This window comes from Mustelus asterias, chromosome 12 (genome assembly GCF_964213995.1).
Source record: "Mustelus asterias chromosome 12, sMusAst1.hap1.1, whole genome shotgun sequence".
NCBI classification, from domain to species: domain Eukaryota; kingdom Metazoa; phylum Chordata; class Chondrichthyes; order Carcharhiniformes; family Triakidae; genus Mustelus; species Mustelus asterias.
In genome coordinates, this window is record NC_135812.1 from 66,962,739 (window position 1) to 66,974,603 (window position 11,865).

The 11,865-nt window shown below is 43.1% G+C and overlaps 1 long non-coding RNA gene across 1 annotated transcript; it reads left to right on the forward strand.

Moving 5' to 3' along the window:
- Window positions 1–1,986: 1,986 nt before the first annotated feature.
- On the forward strand, window positions 1,987–11,605 carry LOC144501557 (uncharacterized). The gene is made up of 4 exons (XR_013499151.1): window positions 1,987–2,149; window positions 7,662–7,783; window positions 10,352–10,497; window positions 11,300–11,605. It is a non-coding gene; the product is annotated as an uncharacterized LOC144501557 (long non-coding RNA).
- The last annotated feature ends 260 nt before the right edge of the window (window positions 11,606–11,865 follow it).

An 11,865-nucleotide genomic window follows, 5' to 3' on the forward strand; every position in this document is an offset into this window, starting at 1 on the left:
GCCCAGTGCATCCACTACACTGGCTTTTAAAACAAGAATGTTGCCGACTCAGCGGCTGTCATCTCCAAATATGGAGAGGGCAACAATTGGCCTGATCCGTTGTTTCTGGCGACGTTGTCAACTATCATTTTCAGAGGGGAGAGTTATAATTAGTAGAAAAGTGTGTAAGCCCTCAGATATTGGAATGATCAAGTCGTAAATCTTGCTGCCATTAAAAAAAAGGTCGGCCTATCTGACGCGGTTTCCACAGCCACAGAGGTGGTTATATAAACCCAGTGAGTGATACCGATGCTAACTTGTGTGTTAGTGATGCCGCGATGATGTCTGTTCTGAATTAATGCATCATTTGTTATGAAGCTCAAACGAATACTGCTTTGTATACGTAGTTAATATCGTTTAAACCCAGCGTGAGTGAATGGGGTAGTGTCAGTGTAATAGACTTGTTTGTTCCTGGCATGTGAGGGTCGTTGACAAGCCCAACATTTGTTACCCCGTCCCTAATTGCCCTGGAGAAGGTGGGGGAGTGCCGCCCCAGACGGTGTAAATACATCCCAGGGCAGTTAGGGTGGGAGAAACATGAGTTTTGAGCCAGCCAAAGGAACATTGTACCAAAGTCAGCATGTTGGAGGGGAACTTGCTGTTCTTGGTTTAATTTGGGCATTTGCAGCAATGTACACGTAGGGAGTGTGGCCATAATTTTACCCACGGTCTTCCTTCAACCGGTTCCAGTATCACAGCTTTAACCCGAATCAACTGGGAGTTCCCAATGGGAAAATCCAAAACCATAGAATCAGAGAATCCTACAGTGCAGAAAGAGGCCATTCGGTCCATCGAGTTTGCACCGACCACAATCCCACCCAGACCCTATCCCATAACCCCATCCATTTACCCTAGCTAGTCCCCCTGACACTAAGGGGCAATTTAGCATGGTCAATCCATCTTTGGATGTTCAGCATCCTGTCATTATACTTTTATTGAACAAATTATTCTGTGGTGGGTTTTTCTTAATTTTTTGGAAAGAGACACATCATTGGGTGTAAGAATTCCCATTTTCAGAAGCGCCCCTCCCCCTAATTTTTTTGTGCAACGCCACATCTGCAAAAAAGCAAACTTGAACGTAAAAACCCTTTCTCTGGAACATCTCATAAAATAGGAATTTCCTTTTGCTCCTAACTGCCACAGAATTTAATCTGGGTTGCAAATAATCCGGTACAATGGTGTTCCAGCGGTTCAAAATACAGTTAAACAGATCTTTAAATAAATCAGAGTAACATTGGCTCTGTTGTGATCCTACCGCTATTTAAGATCAAGGTTGAATTCTGACAACCAACACCTCTCCACACAGAATTTGTGGCGAGTTTCTAACTTTCAGATTTCTTGCGTCAATTACTTTCTGCGGGATTTTCCGTCCGCGCTCACCCCAGGACCGGAAAATCCCCCGCCCGAGGTCAACATGGTCCGCGCCTCCGCCCGCGGCAATTGCCGGGGCGGGCGGGACGAGAACAGCACAGGGATATATTTACACCCTAACAGCACAGGGATGTATTTACACCACCTGGGGCAGCGCACCACCTTCTAATAGGCAGTTAGGGACGGGTTAACAAATACCGGCCCTGCCAACGACCCTCACATGCCAGGAACAAATAAGAACAAAAGGATTGAGACAGAAATTGAGGTCTGGTTAAATGCAAATATAGCAGAACCGCCTGGCGCCGCGAGAGGTGTAATATTTTATAATGTTCGATTGAAGTCCCCTTTGCTTCACACACATTACTAACACATAAGCCATAGTCCCTTCAAATCAGTCCGCTAGACAACAGACAACTCGTTTTCCTTCCGTCTGCCCTGTGTTTTATTTGCTCAACGCTGAATTCAGATCACTGTGGGCTGTCTCTATCACACTCTCTATCACGTGGAGTTAGTTTCTCACCGGATTATAACTAGGTGGCAGTCGAGTGATTTTCTCCAGCCCGGATGGAGCGCAGACCTTGTTTGCAGAAAGCTCGAGGCTTGTTACTTTTCCAACTGCAGCAGGGAACATCCCCCAATGTAAGAATCAAATAAAATCAAACCCAGTTCGATTTCGAGTAAATAGCTGCTTTAGGAGAGAGAAAGATATAGGACAGCGCAGACTGGCAGTGACTTTCTGGTGAGTAACTTCAGCCACTGGTTGCAGCAAGAAGTTTGTATTTAGTTGGTTAAAATACATACTGTTTAATGACGAAGCGGGGATGAAGACTTCGAGCGCCAGTGTTTAATGAACTACTTCTTCCCCGACCTGATCTAAACACTATCAGCTATCCAGAAATTTCGCTAATGTGTAATTATTGTGAGAGGCGACCGGATTGAGATATCTAGGATTCTCAGGACAGGGTAGATGGTTAGAGGTGCCAAAAAGATTGGTAGATGCTTAGAGGTTGTTTCCTCTTGTGGGAGAGTCTAGGACCAGAAGGCATAATCTCAGAGTAGGGGGTCACCCATTTAAGACAGCGATTAGGAGGAATTTCTCCTCAGAGGGTAGTGAATCTGTGGAATTCTTTACCGCAGAGGGCTGCAGAGGCTGGGTCATTAGTTATGCAGTAAGAAGTTTAACAACACCAGGTTAAAGTCCAACAGGTTTATTTGGTAGCAAAAGCCACACAAGCTTTCGAGGCTCTGAGCCCCTTCTTCAGGTGAGTGGGAATTCTGTTCACAAACAGAACTTATAAGACACAGACTCAATTTACATGAATAATGGTTGGAATGCGAATACTTACAACTAATCCAGTCTTTAAGAAACAAAACAATGGGAGTGGAGAGAGCATCTCCACTCTCATTGCTCTCTCCACTCCCATTGTTTTGTTTCTTAAAGACTGGATTAGTTGTAAGTATTCGCATTCCAACCATTATTCATGTAAATTGAGTCTGTGTCTTATAAGTTCTGTTTGTGAACAGAATTCCCACTCACCTGAAGAAGGGGCTCAGAGCCTCGAAAGCTTGTGTGGCTTTTGCTACCAAATAAACCTGTTGGACTTTAACCTGGTGTTGTTAAACTTCTTACTGTGTTTACCCCAGTCCAACGCCGGCATCTCCACATCATTAGTTATGTTCAGGTCTGAGACAGACAGATTATTCCGTGAGGGAATGGAGGGTTATGGGGATAAGGCGGGAAAGTGGAGTTGAGGATTATCATAGAATCCCTACAGTGCAGAAGGAGGCCATTCGGCCCATCGAATCTGCACCGACCACAATCCCACCCAGGTCCTATCCCCATAGCTCCATACATTTACCCTAGCTCCTCCTGACACTAAGGGGCAATTTAGCATGGCCAATCCACCTAACGTGCACATCTTTGGACTGTTGGATGGAGCACCCAGAGGAAACCCACGCAGACACGGGGAGAATGTGCAAACTCCACACAGACAGTGACCCAAGCCCCGGGAATCGAACCTGGATCCCTGGCGCTGTGAGGCAGCAGTGCTAACCACTGTGCCACCGTGCTGCCCAAGATCATGTCAGTTGTGATCTTATTGAATGACAGAACAGATTCAAGAGCAGAACTAGGCCATTCGGCCCATTAAGTCTAATGGTCTTATTGTATGAGTGGGCAAAGTTAACTCACTGCCGCGGAGCTCATGCCTCTGAACATGTGGGGCTGCCAGATTAAAGGCTTAAAGTGCTGTCCTTGTCTGTGTGAGGGGCTGAAAGATGGGAGGTGAATATGGGCTTTGGATGTGAACTGGGTGTCGAGATCTATTTGAGGAGCTCCGTAGTTAGGAAGTGTTTCATTTACCGCTTCGTCGCCTCGGCTAAGAAGCGATTAACATAAAACCCAGTTGTGGAGCCGGATAGGGGGGAGGTGGAGAGAAATGAGAGGAGAATGTGCCAGTTCAGATTCCATCAGCAGTAGAAAGCGTTTTGACACGGGCTGGGACAGAATGATGCAGGAAATCGCAGAAGGTTGAATCACAAATTCCACACTAAATCAGAGTAAAATGAATTGAAAGTGTGAAGGCTGCATTGCCCGCTCCAGCTCTGTCTCCAATCGTGTTCACAACACAAATCTTTAGGTATCCAATCGCAAGAGGCGCGGTTACTTCAACCGCCAGTCACTTTGGATCAATTTTTAAGTCACTGTTTTGTATTTTCAGTGTTGACACTGGAACTTTCCCGTTTCTCAAAGAAGGATTCTCTCTGCAAGACATTAGAACCTTCTCCTTTCAACAGCACCGCCGCCAACAACCTTTTAACATCTGACTCGGGGAGTGTGTTTTATCCATATCTTGGGGTATCGGGCAGCCGGGCGCTTAAATCTGTAAACTGTCCAGAATCCCGGTACACTTCAAATCCAGCTGCACACTAGTCCAACATTCATGTGCCAAATCCAAACAACGCTGACCCGATCTTACACTGATATTCCACTGCTGCTTCTGGAGAATCGGGTTAACATCTAGCTAAAGATATATAATCAATTGCATAACCAGACCACAGCAACGCAGAAACTGGAGGCTTCCCTTGGATCGAATTAATCACCATCACAATCTTCCTCTAACTTATGAGCCTATGAGAAGGCTCTGAAGGTGAAGTTGGTTTCTCAGGGTCAAGGGCACTAAGGGACTAGTGCATGAAAATGATGATTTCTGTAAATTATTATCATTTTAAAGTCTTTTTCAGTTATTCAAAATTGGTTACTTCTAAGTGGTGGACTAGAGACTGATTAAATGCTTATTTCTTTGTGATAAACCCATTTTTAGTTGTATTAATTAAACTGCAGCAGGTTGCCATGTCGCCGTAATCTTTTTTCTTTTGGGCTTCTGGAGCATTGGTATCAGAGGGGCTAGAGAGCCCAATTATGTCACCCATATATATAAGCATAAGAACTTGGAGTGGACAATTCAGCCCCTCGAGCTTGCTCCGCCATTCAATACTATCTTGGCATCAACTCCACCTTTCCGCCCACTCTCCATAACCCTTCATCCCCCTACTAATTAAAAACCTATCTATCTCCTTCTTAAATTTGTTGAGCAACAGATAATATTGGCAACAAATTGCTATTTCCTACCTTTTATTGATTTTATTACAATTGTGGTACACTCCACAACTGGGTTACAAAACCCTTCATCAGTCAAGGATAGATGCATACAACAGACATTTTCACAAGTTATTCTTAAAAGCTGCAGAGTAAGGATACGGCTGAGTCAAAATGTTATGGATCAGCTCCCATTCCAGGACTCGAACACAAAAAATTGAAAGCTGCTACTTCTGTCCAAATACACGAGGGAGTGCTGCACTGTCAGAAGTGCTGTCTTTTGGAAGCGTCATTAAACTGAGGCCCTGTCTGCCCTTTTGGGTATATGTAAACGATTTCATTGCACTATTATGAAGAAGAGCGGGGGAGTTATCCTTAAAGTTTATTTATTAGTCACAAGTAAAGCTTACATTAACACTGCAATGAAGTTACTGTGAAATTCCCCTAGTCGCCACATCCGGCACCTGTTCGGGTTAACGCACCTAACCAGTACATCTTTCAGAATGTGGGAGGAACCCGGAACACCCGGAGGAAACCCACACAGACACGGGGAGAATGTGCAGACTCCTCACAGACAGTGACCCAAGCCGGGAATCGAACAAAGGTCTCTGGCTCTGTGAGACAGCAGTGCTAACCACTGTGCCACCGTGCCACCCCTTGGTCTCCTGGGCAACATTTATCCCTCAACCAGCATCACAAAAATAGATAATCTGTTTATTATCACATTGTTGTTTATGGAAGTTTGTTGTATACAAACTGGGGTTGCCATGTTTCATATATTACACCAGTGACTACAGGTCAAAAGTACTTAATTGATTGTAAAGTGCTTTGAAATGTCCAGTGCTCGTGAAAGGTGCAATATAAATGTAACTTGTTTTCTTTTTTTTAGAGCTAACAACTAACTAGTACTTATTTTACGGCAAACTTTAATAAGTTTTTAAAAAAGTTTATTTATTAGTGTCACAAGTAGGCTTACATTAACACTGCAATGAAGTTACTGTGAAAATCCCCTAGCCGCCACACTCCGGTACCTGTTCAGGTACACTGAGGGAAAATTCAGTATGGCCAATGCACCTAACCAGCACCTCTTTTAGACTATGGGAGGAAACCGGAGTGCCCAGAGGAAATCCATGCAGACATGGTAAGAACGTGCAGACTCTGCACAGATAGGGACCCAAGCCAGGAATTGAATCTGGGTCCCTGGCACTGTGAGACAGCAGTGCTAACCACAGTGGTTATAGGCTGGGCCTATGACCTCATGCTGCCAAGTGCCCATAAACTTGGAGCGTGCAATGAGGCAAAGTGAGACTTTGGAATTATTAGTTTTAATTAAAAACTATCGGATCACCTGCATTATTGTTCATGGTGAGTTAGCAGATATACTTTTTTAAAATCATAATCATAATAGGAATGTATTATGCCCTGAGGGGATTAAGATCAAGGTCACTGGTTTACAGTGGCTGAATAAATCAAATTCCATTTTACTAAGTAGCATTTTGCAATTTTTACTGGTGCTTTGAGGATTGAATTCCATACTCTGTCCATTACGTTGTAAAAGTCACACATGGGTGACCTTCATCTGAAAGGGTTTATTTGCAGTATTTCAATGGTGGTGCAAACATAGCCAAGTTCAATTTGAAACAGATCCCTTAGATAGGGAAAAATCAGTATTGTTCGCAATGGGATCCCGAATCAATGCTCTTGGTCCGTTCGCCTCACTACTCTACAGGTCGAGTCCAGAATCTGCCAGTGAGATTCATTATCCCAATTGCGCCAAACCTTATGATCATCTTCACAGATCTGCCAAACTGCAGAGATGCTAGATGCTGCTAAATCCCTGCAGAGATGCTAGATGCTGCTAAATCCCTGCAGAGATGCTAGATGCTGCTAAATCCCTGCAGAGATGCTAGATGCTGCTAAATCCCAGTGCTTTGTGCAGAATTATTACTGTCAATAACCTTCATCTCAGTTCTGACAAATAACAAGTGTACAAAAGGCCAGGACCATCCCTCGTGCTGGCAGCAGATAGGACTGCTCAAACAAGGAACTTTCAATTTTTTTTCTTTCATGGGATGCGGGCATTGCTGTCAGTCCAACATTTATTGCTCATCCAAAGTGCCCTAGAGAAGGTGATGGTGAGCCTCCTTCTTGAACCCAAGCAGGTCATGTGCTGTAGGTACACACAGAGGAAGTGATTGCCAGGATTCTGACCCAGTGACCGGGAATGAATGACAGTATAGTTCCAAGTCAGCATGGCCTGTGGCTTAGAGGGAAACTTGCAGGTTTTGGTTTTACATGCAGTTGTTGCCCCTATTCTTCTTGGAGGTAGAGGTTGCAGGTTTGGAAGTTGCTGTCAAAAGCTCCTGGGTGAGTTGCTGCAGGGCGTCTTGGATTTGGTACACTCTACTGACACTGTGTGTCAGTGTTGGAGATATTTGAGGGGTGCCAATTAAGCAGGCTGCTTTATTAAAATACTACAACACTAATACCCACTTTGTTCCAATGTTCCTGTGTTTTTCTTTGTCACTCATTCACAGTTTTCACGGGATAATGGACAGAGTTCTATAATTCATTCACCAGAATGTCAATAAAAATTCCAAAGTACCATTTTAAGGATTAGGAAATGTTAATATTCCTTCTTCTTCTTCGGCAGTTCCTCAGGATTGAAGATGACTAGTTTCCACTTTGGTTCGAGGAGTGCTGAGATGGCTGATAAGTCCAATATGTGATCTGCAGACTCTGCTATCTGTGGGCAGGTGTTGCTTGATGGGTTGGGTGTGTGGGTTATTTGAAGGTTTGTGCACTAACTCCCATGCATCAAACTTGCCACTGCATGTTCCTGATGAAATCTCACAATGTGCTTTGTACCTTCCTGAATGAACCTCCTCCATATTGATTGGTAACAGCCAGGGTCTCCACAAGTTAGCGGGTACATATGAATTCTTTAGTGATTCTTTGAGGGCATCCTTGAAGTGTATTCACTAACCTCCTACCACAGCTTAATTACTCAGAACTATATATTAACTGACCTGATATAATTCTCTACATGAAGTAATACAGGAGCACGAATGCAAATGAGATCAAGCCTTGGAGGAGGAATTCTCCACCTGCTCCTATCAGCTTGGCTCATGTAGATCAGGCCCAGGACAGGGTAAATGGTCGCTTGCCCTGTCTTGTCAGCTTGGATCGGAAATGTCTCAACTTGTTGAGACTCTGAATTGGACTTGATTTGATTGAATTGGAAAAGTATAAAAAAAATACAGGAGCAGGAATAGGCCATTCAGCCCCTCTACATGTTCCTCCATTCTGTTAGATCATTCCTCATCTAAAGCTTAAGTCCACTTACTTGCCATTGTTCCATGTCCCTTTACAACCTTATCTGTCAATAATTTAAACAGAAAAGGCTGGAAATACTCAGTAGGCCTGGCAGCATCTGTGGAGAGAGTAACAGAGTTAATGGGACCATGTTTAATTATGTGTGAATGAATGAGTTTTAAATGAATTAAAATCCCACCCAGTGTTTCAGGTCATTGACCTTATATCAGTATTGGCAAAGCCAGGATATAACAGATCCTGAGCAAGTAGAGAGGCAGGGAATATGGGGAGGGAGGGAATTAACAAAAGGGAATGCCTGTGATAGGATGGGAGTCAGAGATGATTAAATGGAAAATGGAATGATGAGGCAAGGCAAAAGGGGGTGCGAATAGGAATAAGGAAAGAAACAAAATGTGATTCTAGAGGAGTTTAATTGACAACAGAATCATTACCAGTCCAAAAAATGGGAATGGTGCTTGTGATCTGAATTGTCGACCTCAGTGTTAAGTCTGGTAACCTATAAGATGAGGTCCAGTTCCTCAAACTTCCGTTGAGCTTCATTAGGAGAGTGTAGAAAGCCAAGGACAGAGACATCAGATTGGGATGCAAAATTAAAATGGTAAATTGATTGATCCCAGTGCTGAAAATTCCCATTGGCCCAGCATCCATAGCCATTAGGGCAAATAAGTTACAGATTGGCTTGTAATGTTCCATTACAGTTGTTGGTTTTTAAGTGTGCCTGTGCTCATCTCCATCTGCCCAATTCTCTCTCTCTGGCCCAGATTTTTGCTGAATTGGCCTGACTCAGGAGCCCTCTAATGTCAGATGGTAGGGCTGAAGGACCTGTTCCTGTAATTTTCTTTGTTCTTTTCTTTGACGGGTAGGGGGTTTTAGTTCGGTCGGGTAGCATGGTCGGTGCAGGCTTGGAGGGCCAAAAGAACTGTTCCTGTGCTGTAATTTTCTTTGTTCAAATTTTCTTTGTTCTTTGAGACCTAATTCTGGGATTCCTGACTCCATTCCTGTATCCAGCTATTTTTGCATAAGGGTGCAGGTAGCCCACTCACATGTGGTAAGATTATATGTTTTATGGTAACTTCGAGGAGTCATGCACAATGGGGGAATCCCGAGTCATAGAATCCATACAATGTACAAGGAGACCATTCAGCAACTCTCTGGCTGAGCATTTTATACAGGCCCTATCCCTGTTATCCCACATATTTACCCCACTAATTCCCCTAACCTATACACTTTGGGACATAAAGGGACAATTTAGCATGGCCAATCCATCTTACCTGCACCTCTTTGGACTGTGGGAGGAAACCGGAGCACCCGGAGGAAACCCACGCAGACACAGGGAGAATGTGCAAACTCCGCATAGTCAGTCATCCAAGGCTAGAATCAAACCTGAGTTCCTGGTACCGTGAGGCAGCAATGCCACCATACTACCCTCGCCCGAGCCAGGGAACAAAGGAAACGTTATCTGCTCCTGAAATTTTTTAATTGACCGGCTTTGAAATACAAAAGAAAGGTCTGTTTCTTTCAGTTTCAATAGTTAGCTGTTATCTCGCACTATAAGTGTGCTTTTACTGCAGTCATTGATTATAGGGCTCTGTCCTGCAAAGGTAAGTTGACCACTATATCATTGTATATATGTTGAGATGCATTAGATTACTTCTCCCACTGAAAACTCAAGAAAACACTGCTTGGAATTCTTAAGTGACATGATCTGAAGTGAATTAAATCTTTCAGACATTTAAGTTTTCATTTGGAGAAAATAAGATGCCTGCATTGCATTGATAGGCAGGACATCTGGTGTAGCTTAGAAAAAAAAGGATAGTTAGCTCTTTTTTCAATTTCAAAATGCTTCATTGTCTATTAGTTAAAATGGTTTATTATTACAGCTGAGCCTGCCATGAATTGAGTTCCAAAACTCCAGAACTACTTGTGAGCAATTTGATTGTTTTAAGAAGTTATTAAATGAATGTCTGTCTTTGATTTAGGCAAAATATATGTTTGTTTTTACTACAGATTGACTGCTTGAGGGGATTTGAAGAAAGAAGATAATGTCATTGTTTACAACAGATAATCTCCAGAGCAACGTTCAGCATCGTCAAGACCAAAATACCTAATGAACTAGAAGGACAAGATTTGTACACTGTATCTCTAACTTAGATGTGGAGATGCCGGCGTTGGACTGGGGTAAGCACAGTAAGAAGTCTCACAACACCAGGTTAAAGTCCAACAGGTTTATTTGGTAGCAAATACCATAAGCTTTCGGAGCGCTGCCCCTTCGTCAGATGGAGTAGTTATCTGTTCTCCAGCAGTGCACAGAGACACAGAAATCAAGTTACAGAATACTAATTAGAATGCAAATCTCTACAGCCAGCCAGGTCTTAAAGGTACAGATAATGTGGGTGGAGGGAACATTAAACACAGGTTAAAGAGACGTGTATTGTCTCCAGACAGAACAGCTAGTAAGATTCTGCAAGATCAGGGGGAAAGCTGTGGGGGTTACTGATAATGTGACATAAATCCAACATCCCGGTTTAGGCCGTCCTCATGTGTGCGGAGCTTGGCTATCAGTTTCTGCTCAGCAACTCTGCGCTGTCGTGTGTCGTGAAGGCCGCCTTGGAGAACGCTTACCTGAAGATCCAAGGCTGAATGCCCGTGAATGCCCTGATCTTGCAGAATCTTACTAGCTGTTCTGTCTGGAGACAATACACATCTCTTTAACCTGTGTTTAATGTTCCCTCCACCCACATTATCTGCACCTTTAAGACCTGGCTGGCTGTAGAGATTTGCATTCTAATTAGTATTCTGTAACTTGATTTCTGTGTCTCTGTGCACTGTTGGAGAACAGATTTTCACTCCATCTGACGAAGGGGCAGCGCTCCGAAAGCTTATGGTATTTGCTACCAAATAAACCTGTTGGACTTTAACCTGGTGTTGTGAGACTTCTTACTCTCTAACTTAGAGCGATATCCTGCATATTCAAACCTTAGAACTTACCAGTGATACACTGAATATACGCTGAAAATGTAACCTTGCTAAGATATATTCTAATCTTGCCATCTTTTCAAACTGAAATACAAGTTGTTGTTCCAATTGAGAAATTCAATTACTACTGCTGAAAAGCTGGAATAAAACCTACCTTTCAGCTTGTAATGATTTAGACTCCAGTATTTAATCACATGTATTCCACAGTACTTAACTTTTGTCATGGGATTAATTGTGCTTTCATAGATGTTTATAGATATTGTTAAATAAATAATATTTATTTACAAATGCAGCGTGACCTGTTGAGTATTTTCAGTATTTTATGTTGTTGAATAAAGTATCACTACGTAATACATCTTTGTTTCTGACTTTGTCTTTGATTCTGTCACCAAACAATGAACTGACATCATAGCAATATACATGGTATTGTATGGTGATTGGCTTTGGATGCAACAATTGAGATCATTTGGCCTGGGTAATGTATGACAGGGAGGTCTTGTGGTGCAGTGGGTAGTGACTGAAGCTCTGGGTTTGAGTCCCACTTG